Source organism: Melospiza melodia, chromosome 3 (assembly GCF_035770615.1).
Source record: "Melospiza melodia melodia isolate bMelMel2 chromosome 3, bMelMel2.pri, whole genome shotgun sequence".
NCBI lineage: Eukaryota > Metazoa > Chordata > Aves > Passeriformes > Passerellidae > Melospiza > Melospiza melodia.
Window position 1 is genome coordinate 62,546,813 of NC_086196.1, and position 8,739 is coordinate 62,555,551.

Here is an 8,739-nt window from a genome sequence, read left to right on the forward strand (position 1 = left end):
GTGGTAGGACACTGACATAGGATAAAAGTCACCAGTACACAGAAATTCACTGTGTCCTATCTCAGCCTTCTTACAAGAGGATGGATTTGTTCATTTTCTTGACACAATCCAAAATGTAGCGAGGTTTTGTGAGACATAGACCCACAAGGTCATCACAGACCTTTGTTTTGCTGCTCATAGCATTAGACAAATGAAAAAGTTGTAAAAGAGGTAAATAAAAACCCCAAGGTGATCATGAAATGCAGCCATCAGACATCCAGCACAGAAGGGAAAGATCTCAGCCCATCAGTTGCGCACTCTCTGGAAAAGATATCATAAGAAGAGGGACTAGTGTATTTTAGAGGGTCTCTCACATTAACTTGAAAGCTTGTTGCTAGGTTCTACTAGGAATTGAGTGGTTATAAGTATTAGCTGATGATAAGAAACTCTTTGTGTTCAGTCCTGAGGAAAAAAAAAAAAAATAGCTTCTTAACTCACTGATCCAGGGAGGTGAAAGACTGAGACATCAGGAACAAATGCACAAAGGGCTTTTTCTCATGTTCACCAAAATGCTAAAACAGGTTAGATGTGAAAAATAAAACAGCCTTGAGTGGCTGAGAGAGGTATCAGCTATGAACAGTGTGACCAGTGACACACATCATTAGTCTGTTTTTAGCCTAGCCTGGTATTCTGGCTCAGTGGAAAAAAGTGACATTCAAATAACTAAAGAGAGAGAAACATCTTCTTAGCTTTATCACAGCTGTTTTTGCTTTCTGTCTTCCCCCTCATCCTACCCAAATTTCTCCAATTTTTCTCCCAGTGTTTCTCTGCTCTCAGGGTATTTGCTCTCATGAATATGCATCAGGCTGCACTTCAGCTTCTCTGCTCCAACTCTCTGTCAGTATGACCAATTCTCTCCAGTTCACATGAAACTGCTGCCACCCACCCCTGGATCCGAAAGAAAACATTATTAATTAATGCCCCTGAAACTTCTCCCACCAGCCTGTTGAGTCCAGTCAGGGTAGGATGATGGGAGACCAGGGACAGAGGAAAGCTCATTCTCTGTGAGACTCCTGGCCACACAGCAGAACTGTGAAGTCCATGAACAACCTTCCCCCTCATCTCAAGAAGGTATCGCTGCCAAAATGCATTTGTGGAGCCATGAACAGAAGATGTAGTTGCACTATTAAGGAAAGAACACACTATCCTTCCAAAGTGGGTGTCAACTGAAGAATTCATGGCTCAGTGGGCTACTTGGTCATGTGAAATGGGATTAGTGAATGCTCATATATCTCACAGAGGAATTTATCAATTTTCAGAGATAATTACAAGATATTTTGATTATAGGCAGCTTTCAAAAAAAAACCCACCAAACCAGAAAAACACAAAACCCTTTGATCCTCTTCTTCATGAGAGTTTCTGGGAACAAACACATTTTCCCATTTTTCTACTGAACATTTCCAGAAGAGATAAGTTATCTGAGCTGACAACAGGGAGAAAGTGCAGTCAATAGTTTGGAGAGCAAGTAATCAATGTTGTACCCTTATTTAAAAAACAATATACAGTAAATATCTGCCAGCAGCAGTGATAACATTCACTTACACTAAAGATAAGTCATACGAAATGCCAACTACTCCTCAATTTAGGAAATCAACAAAATGGTCTCAGTCCAGATAATTTATTTTCTATCAATACAGTTTGGCCTTTTTCTTTCTTAGTTTAGCATTCTTGTTTCACATCCAAACCATGCAGAGCTTTCTGAGTATCCCATGTGTTTAGCTATTCACAGGAATATTCACAAAGGGAAGGAGATGAAATATCTCCTGAAATGATTGGGAAGGTTTTGATATTTATCTCTAAGGAAACAGACATTTGTTGTTGGCTACTTTTAAACCAGACAGGGAATGCTGAACAAACCATGACAGGCACTTTTTTCATTCGACTTTTCCTTTTGCCATTTGACTGCTCATTGTTTTCATTCTGTACTGAAAGGGCAGATAGATTTTTTAAAGGCTGTTAACTGAGGGATCTAATTTAAATCCTGGTACAGCCAGTTCTTCCTTTGTAGCACCAATACATGTGCCTCTCTCTTGCTGATAATCACAGCCTATCCATCCTGCCACTGCAACAGAGGATGTGGCATGTTTGAGACATCCTCTTTTCCTTTCCCATTCTTAGTTTTTATCTTTGGGCTGTAACAAAAGGAGGATTACTCATTCTGACCAACATGTAGACTGAAGCTTTCCTGAGGAGCTTAGACACCACAAAGGAATGGCTAAGAGCTCTTGATGACTGGTGCCATTTTGAGCCCCTTTGCACTTCTAAAGGCAGAGGAGGAAAAATTCCTTACTTGTCCACCAATGCATGTATTTCCTCCAACCTCAGTCATGCCTGGTCACCACAATCCACGTGACTTGATTAGATTTAGGTTTTTCATAGTCTTTCCTTCTCCCAGCCAAGGCAGTTCAAACTCTCCTGTCCTAACTGGACAACTGCAGCCATGAGTCTCAGTCCTGCACATAAAGATCTATGCACCACTCTCACTTACCTCTTCTGGATTCAGGAAAAGAGTCACACTGGTGATTTTCTGCACCAGTGCCACACACACGTGTTTTCCAGGGATTTTCAGTGCAACATTATCTCTATTAAAATAGACAAGATGCTTTCAGCCATCGTGTACTTTCTGTTGATTTTATCCTTAATCCAGCTTCTGTTCTGCTCAGAATCTGCCTTGCTGTGCACTGGGATGCACCAGCCCTACCTCTCACCTTCTGACCAACCATTGTCCAGGACCCTGGATTTACAGCTATTCCAGGACCCTCTCCTTATCTCACCTCTTTCCATAACCCCACAGTGGCAGCAGATCTTTCAGAGGATTAGAGACCTGTTCCTTCTTGAGGTGTGATTAGCAGAAGCCTCCTAAATGCTCCATTGTACTGCTTATACTATTGCTGCAGCTATCCCCTCCTACCTGTTATTTAGCTGCCATATCCTCTCAGTGCATAAGTTTTCCATAGCTGGAGAAATTACTTCAAGAGCAAGATCTCAGAGGCCTTGATATCTCACAGCATTTGTTGACAAGACACCCCTAAAACAATCCAATTTGGTGAAATAAATTGATTTCCAGGTAAGGCTTGGCAGGCAAAAGTCTTTTGGTTCCTTGAGTCAAAATGACAATGTCTACAGTATCCTTGTCCCAATCTGAAGGTATGCAAGCCTTCTAATGAGCCAAAAATGCTTAATTCCAGTTCAGCTCACAGATTTGCTTGTCCTTTAGAAAAATGGGGTTTTATGATAAAGTTTTGTATGAATTTTTTTCAGTTTTCATGCAAAATGCATGAACTAGAAAGAAGTAATAAAAAATTATCTTCCAGAAAGAATGTAAGGTAAAGTGTTCAAGAAATGTTGTTCCTACAGTTTTTTAATCAGGAAATTCCTAAGACTGGCCATTTCCCAATCATATTTCTGTCTGTTAAAATACCTTTTCCTGCAAAAACAAAAAACATTTATACTAAAAACTCCCACTCAGCTCTGCCTTCTATGTAGGTCAATAGTGATTCTGCATGGGGGCAGACCCTGACAGGACATATTTTTCCTTCTCCTATGTTTTCAAATCAGCGTTTTTTTCAACTGAAAAGATATTTTCTAACTTCTACTGCTGCTGCTCATTTTATATGCTGAAGTTGGCATCCTGGATTTGTCACCAATGTTTTTCCATAAAGATGAGGATATTATCAGAGACCCATATTGTGGGTAAGACAAAGAAAATGACAGGAAAAGAGAAAAATCAGAAAAAATGTCATATCAATATTCTGAGGTACAGTGACAATTGCTGATCCAAGGGATGCAGAAATGCTTCTAAATGACGCAGTCTTTTCCCATTTTTCCATGTCACATCACTGTGAGCCTTCTAATGACAGGTTTATGTATGTTAATTTCATGCCAAGGTTTATCATTTAGCCATAGCAGGAGGTAGTTTGAATTCCTAGAATCAGAATTATCACTTACAGGCTTTCCTCTCTCTCTGTGCATCCCAGGTGGAGCTGGGTTGGGCAGAGAGTAACAGCTGGCCCTTCACTGCAGCACTGCATCAGGCTGATTTGTGATTTGTGGGGTTTGTTTTTATTCTCGTGCACTCTGATGAAACCCTGTCTGTAGTCACAAGTTTCAGTTCATAACTGGGTGCTGTTCAGCCCCATCCAAGCACACATGGCCTGTGGACACTGACAGAGAAAATCCCAGCCCCTTGGTGAGATCCTTAGTTGCTAGAATTAGTTGCTAGAATTGTTTGCTAGAACTATTCAAATTCTACATGGTAAAACAAAAGAGGGAAAAGAGAATACAAACAATGGCCTATTTGGTGTTGGACAACAAATTTCAGAGACATCTGGACTGGTCTGAAGGAGCCACAGATGTCTTCCTTCAAAAAGAGTGTTACTGCTTTTCAGTTCAGCACCTGGAAGATAATTAGCCTCTCCACAAAAACAAACCCATGACAGCACATTGGACAAACATGAAGAAAGTAAGGCTAAGTGCTCAGGCCAGGAAACAAAAAAAAAAAAAAGACTGAGTACACAGCTGGAACAAATTACCGCTCTTGTCCCTCAGGTGATCTTTGTAAGTCAAGGCAGAAATGCATTAGCAATGCAAAACGGGATTTGGGAGTGAATAGGCGCTGTCATCATCCCCTCCCTCACCTCTGTGAGGGTGGGTAGCAAATGCAGCCTCAAGGGTTTTCAGTCCACAGGTTTTTCAGCAGGGAGTTAAGTCACTTGAAGAATATTCCCGCCTACGACGAGTTAAACCTTGATAATTTTGAATCAGCCTCCCATTTTGCTTTTTGCCCACCAGCACAAAAAAAAAAAAAAAAAAAAAAAAAAAAAGAACTGGGAGGAGGGGGCGGATCAGATGTGTCTCTAACCATTACATTGCAAACTTGAGTCAGTGGTCAGATTCCTCAGCAAAGAGGGGGAGCAGAAGCACTCTGACCAGGATTGCTGGGGGCTGTCAGCTCGGGTCCACCTGAGCAGCAGGCAAAGTGCAGGCTAAGGGGCACGGCTACACGTGCCATTTGTACTTCCCATTAGGAAAAATGGTCACTAATGGCCCAACTGTAAATTTCAACAAGAAGCACCGAAGCTGTGAAGTGCAGCATGGGGCAGAGAGGACAGCAGCAAACAGGGCTCTGAGGCTGGGTCGCATTTCTCACCCTTTATGGTGCACCAAGGGGGCCAGCTTGCCTGCATTCCAGTGCCCTACACAGCCAGATGCTGGGGCACACCTGGTCCAGAGTCACCCTAAAGAAACCAGAGCTGTGCTGGGCAGAGCAGATCAGACACTGTCTCTGATCCAAGAGGTGATGCAGATCTTTGCTGGGTTTCATGGGTTAAGAAAATTCAGCATGAAATTTTTGTTACATGTCTCCTGGCATTGTTTATTTTTTGCATCCCCTCTCTCCCCTAGAATCAGAAGCAGTTTCAGGGAAGGTCTGAGCTCTTCTTGGTGCTGCTGTGGCGCGGCAGCTCCGAGCAGAGCGCATGCAAGAAGCACTCTGTTGTGCTCAAGTGGTGATCCCTGGGCAATGCAAACTCACCACTGACACAGAGCAAGCTGTAAACAAGGGGACTGCAACCAGCCTGAAACACAGCAGGAGTGGAAGTAATTCTTTGTCTCTCTTCTTTCTCATCACAAGCCTAAATTTGCCCCAGTACGGTCTCTGTACACATCAAGGTCCAATAAGAAATTGATCCCCTGCATGGCAATGTTTCCTCTTTCTGGAGGAACAGAAAATCCCCATGACAATTGTGTTGCATCTGCTGGACTTACACAAGCTGAACATTGTATTATAAAGTTAAGAGATATCAAGAGATTTAATTAACTGTGAGTTTATAGAAGGATATGATGCTTACTGTTTCCCTCCCTCTTCTCATCAAAAGAGTTTTTCTGTCATAGTAATCCCAAAGGTAGAATAGATAAAATAAACCTTATTTTTCTTAATGTCTTCATGGCACTGCCCCTAAAATACTAGATCAGGCAGTCTGAAAAGAGAAAATTATTCTTGCTTTAAATCAATATTATTTGTCTCTTCTGTGTAAGTAGTAGTTACCCAGTTTAAGAACCCTTTCTTACATACACTACCACAACTGACCATTTTACATTTCCAGTGGCTAATCTGCCACACTGGGACTTGTTGACTTCACTGCCAATTTCTTTTACCCCATTAGTTCCTTTCTTTTATTCAGTCATGCACTTGCCCTGTGTCCCAAACATGTACATACATCCTTGCAAATCAGAGAGAGATTCAGTTCCCATTTTGCTATGTCTTGTACTGTGCTGCCACTCAGATGCTTCCCCCACCCCAATTCTCAGTACATTTAGTCTTGCTGAGAGCATATATGTCTGCTGACGTCAGACAGACATGACAGAGCATATACCTGTTTGTGTACCCCGTCCCCCACATGCCCACCTTGCCAGTTCTGGACATCCATCACCAGTGGCATCACCTCACCAAGAACAACAGCCTCTGTGGCAGCAGATACCAAAGTGGTGCCCACTGCCCCTCCACACCCTTCACTGCCTTCCCTTCTCTAGTTGCTCCTATGCCTTCATTTGTTTCTTCAAATGACATTTGCCAAGGTCCTCACTTTTACTCTCCTGTTTTATACACAGCAGAGTTGATCTGTCCAGCAAAGTTGTTCCTTATCTTTGGAAGATTTACTAATTCCTCAGAAAGCTGAAATTGCTTTCACAGCTTTACTCTATTCCTCAAGTCCTCCTTTATTAGAAACAAAATTATTACCCTTTTCATCATTTTCCATCACTGTTTAAAAACTATAATTAAAAAATCCTATTGACTCTAAAACAATATTGGTTTTGAAATGCCTTTTCATACCATGAGAGGCAGAAACCAAACTGAGATCCATTACTGTATATGAACAATCTTATCTAAGCTAACATGAAAAGAGAGATAAAGTTATATATTTCACCAATCCTTTAAGATACACGACTGAGACATTTTTTGCCATCAAAGGTAGCTGTCTATAAAATGTTTTGGGTATATATCTATTTACAGTTTATAACTACACAGTTTATACATACATAGGAAAAAAACCTTGCACTTACCTTTGAGAAGTAACATTTATCCCAGGTTTGGTAAAATAGTCTCAGACAGGCACTTAGACCTTCTTTCTATTCCATGCATCCTTTTTTCAAAAGAAGATAGAATCAGAAAAATCCCAGTTGATCTCTAGCAAACCAAAATGTAGACAAGATTGTTTGTCAGACGCAGCCTGATTCAGTGAAGTCCGAGCGTGTCAATCCCTGAGACTCCTTGTTCAGTAATATCCAAAGCACAAAAAAAGGAAAGAGAAAAAACAGAAAAAGAAAGAGAATAAAAAAGAGTGAATAACTTATTCTTTTCCTGTGTGATTTAAAAAACCCCGTCTTGGAGGACTAAGCAGCCTGCAGGCTTTTTGAGCATTCTGATCCTAGTGCATCCCAAGGTAACACATGCATTTCAGTACAGCAAGTCTTCAAGTTCATACAAGCAAGCCCAGCTCCTCTGTGTGTGTGTATATGTGTGTGTGTGTGTGTGTGTGTGGGGTGGGGGACCGAGCCCTACCGCGGGGGGAAGAGAGGCAGAGAGAGGCAGACACACACAGTCACACGCAGGGATGGGAGAAGGAAAAACAGCAAAGTGGAGTGATCTCACAAAGTGCTCTAGATGGCAGAGCCTGCACGGCTTGTAAGACAAGCAATGTGCACACACAGGGAAAAAAAAAAAAAAAAAAAAAAAAAAAGGAAAAAAAGAAGGAAAAAAAAAAAAAAGATAGAGTGTGAAAAACCCGAGAGAACTAGCAGGCAGCTTCAGGAATTTCTTCTTACCTCTTCTGACGATGCAACATGCAGCAAGTGCTTTGTACTGCATAGGAATCCGCGCAGGCACGACTCAGTCAGACCCCTCACCTCTGAAATAAACAATTATGCACCGTAGGAAAGGGAAGAAAACCAGAAACCAGATGAAACAAGGGTACAAAAAGAAGCTAATAAACAAGTATGAGTGTCAGGGAGGAGTCCTAAGCGGGCAGGAGGCAAATAGCTGATATAGAAAGAGGCATCCAAACTCCGGGTCCTAACAGAGATTGGCGCTGTAATTATGTGGCAAAGCACTGCCCTCTAAGCCATTGCATAATAATAGAAACCTAAGCTGTGTAGACACAGCCTGACATGCTAAATCCTCAGTAGCTACACTCAACATTTGTCAGTAGAAAGCCTGTCAGTCCTCTGGGGGCGGAGGAAGAGGAGGGAAGACAGAAGAGGAGAGAAATTTTACTGCAAAATGCATAAGCCGCAGTTGAGCTCTCAGGTGGTGCCGATGCTTGAAGTGTTTTAGTGGAAGTCATATATATCTGTATCGATGTAGGAAAAGATAGATAAAAACCATATGTGGTGCTTAGGGACACAGTTTAGGGGTGGATTTGGCAGTGCTGTCTTAACAGTTGGGTTCAATGATCTCAAAAGTCTTTTCTGACCTAAACCATTCTATGATTTTAATAGCACTGTCAGCTTCATTCGTTCTATTTAATACTGGAAACATTTTTCCTTGCTATGTTTTAGAAAATTAAATGACAAAGAGAAGAACATGTACAGGGGTTGCCCATGTTAAATGGTATTAATTCTAATGCTGTTGGCAAGAAAGTAGTAGTAGTTCTCCCTTTGTACTGAACAGTATTGTAATGTCTAAATAAAACTTGAACTGAG

General features: G+C 41.5%; 1 protein-coding gene across 1 annotated transcript in view; it reads right to left on the reverse strand.

The window, feature by feature from the left end:
- Positions 1–8,197, reverse strand: part of LRFN2 (leucine rich repeat and fibronectin type III domain containing 2) — a 155,455-nt gene extending 147,258 nt beyond the window's left edge. Inside the window, exons 1-2 of the mRNA XM_063152027.1 lie at positions 7,864–8,197; positions 7,102–7,308 (exon numbers count right to left, since the gene is read on the reverse strand). The gene's annotated coding sequence lies outside the window, so the exon portion shown is untranslated. The remainder of the gene's footprint in view (positions 1–7,101; positions 7,309–7,863) is intronic.
- Positions 8,198–8,739: the final 542 nt, after the last annotated feature.